Here is a 1870-nt window from a genome sequence, read left to right as displayed (position 1 = left end):
TCTAGTAAAGGCATAAATGTAGCTGATACTAGCCTCCTTCTGGCTTCAAAAGAAAAACAAGCCTTATTCCTAAAATAAAATCCTAATTTCAGCTTCAATTTTTTTGTAAGTTGTTGAATATGCATTTTAAAAGAGAGGCCATCATCAATCAAAATTCCCAGATATTTATATGAGGTTACAACCTCAATCTCCTTGCCCTGACAGGTAGTAATAGGTGAAAGGTTCAGAGGTCTATTTCTTGCTTTAGAAAACACCAGTAGTTTAGTTTTGTCAGTATTGAGGATAAGCTTCAATCGAGACAAGGTATGTTGAACAGTATTAAAAGCAGTTTGCAAGTTCTGGAAAGCTTTTGTAAGAGATGAAGCACAACAGTAAATAACAGGATCATCAGCATAAAAATGAAGTTGTGCATTTTGGACATTTTTGTCTAAATTATTTATATAAATAGTGAATAAGAGAGGACCAAGTACAGAGCCTTGGGGCACACCATTCAAGACAGACAATTTAACAGACCTAAGCCCATCAAATTGAGTGCACTGAGTTCTATCAGACAGATAGTTAACAAACCATGCAACTGCATGCTCTGAAAGACCTACACTCAACAATCTCTGCCTTAGTATAGCATGATCAACTGTATCAAAAGCCTTAGAGAGATCAATAAAAAGTGAGACACAATGCTGTTTTTTGTCAAGAGCTTCAGTGATATCATTTAAAACCATCATGGCTGCTGTAATTGTGCTATGCTTCTTCCTGAAACCCGATTGGTACATTGATAAAATAGAGTTAGTATATAAAAACTCTTTTAGCTGGTCACTCACAAGGGTTTCAAGTATTTTCACCAGGGGTGACAGCTTTGAGATTGGCCTATAATTATTTAAAAGAGTTGGATCTCCCCCTTTTAAAAGTGGCAGGACAAATGCTGATTTCCAGATCTTTGGAATTTCATTCCATTCCAGGGTTAGATTAAACAGATATGCAAGTGGTTCAGCTATGAAATCAGCTGACAGATTTAAAAAGCAGGGATCCAAAAGATCAGGACCTGCAGGCTTTCTCTGATCTAAGGATTTCAGGGCCTTATGTACCACCTGCACTGAGAATGGCAAAAAGCTAAAAGTTTGACCAGCTCTCACTGGTTCATCAACACAAGGTTGTACAGAGACAGAGGACACTGAATCAAACAGCCTACCAGATGATACAAAGTGCTCATTGAAACAATTCAGCATTTCAGTTTTGTCATATATAGCAACAGAGTCCTTCAATACACATGATGGTAATTCATTAACATTACTGTTACCAGACATAGACTTAATAGCCTTCCAAAACTTTCTAGGGTCATTCAGGTTATCAGTGGTAACAGACATAAAATATTCAGACTTGGCCTTCCTGAGAAGAGAAGAACACTTGTGTCTGTCTTGTGTCTGTGTGTGTGTGTCCAGTGTGTGTGTGTGTTTGTGTGTCTGTGTGTCTGTTTGCATATGTGTGTCCAGCATGTGTGTGTGTGTCCATTGTGTATGTGTCCAGTGTGTGTATGTGTGTGTGTGTGTGTGTTCAGTGTGTGTTTGTTTCCAGTGTGTGTGTGTGTGTGTGTGTGTGTGTGTGTGTGTGTGTGTGTGTGTGTGTGTGTGTGTGTGTGTGTGTGTATCCTGTGTGTGTGTGTGTGTGTGTATCCAGTGTGTGTGTGTGTGTGTTTGTGTGTCCAGTGTGTGTGTGTCCAGTGTGTGTATCTAGTGTGTGTGTGTCTGGTGTGTGTGTGTGTCCAGTGTGTATTTGTGTCCAGCGTGTTTGTCCAGTGTGTGTCCAGTGTGTGAATCCATTGTATGTGTCCATTGTGTGTATGTGTATCCAGTGTGTGTGTGTGTGTGTGTGTGTG

This window comes from Salmo salar, unplaced genomic scaffold (assembly GCF_965601325.2).
Source record: "Salmo salar unplaced genomic scaffold, fSalSal1 ptg000152l, whole genome shotgun sequence".
Lineage (NCBI taxonomy): Eukaryota > Metazoa > Chordata > Actinopteri > Salmoniformes > Salmonidae > Salmo > Salmo salar.
Note: the sequence above shows the minus strand (reverse complement) of the source record.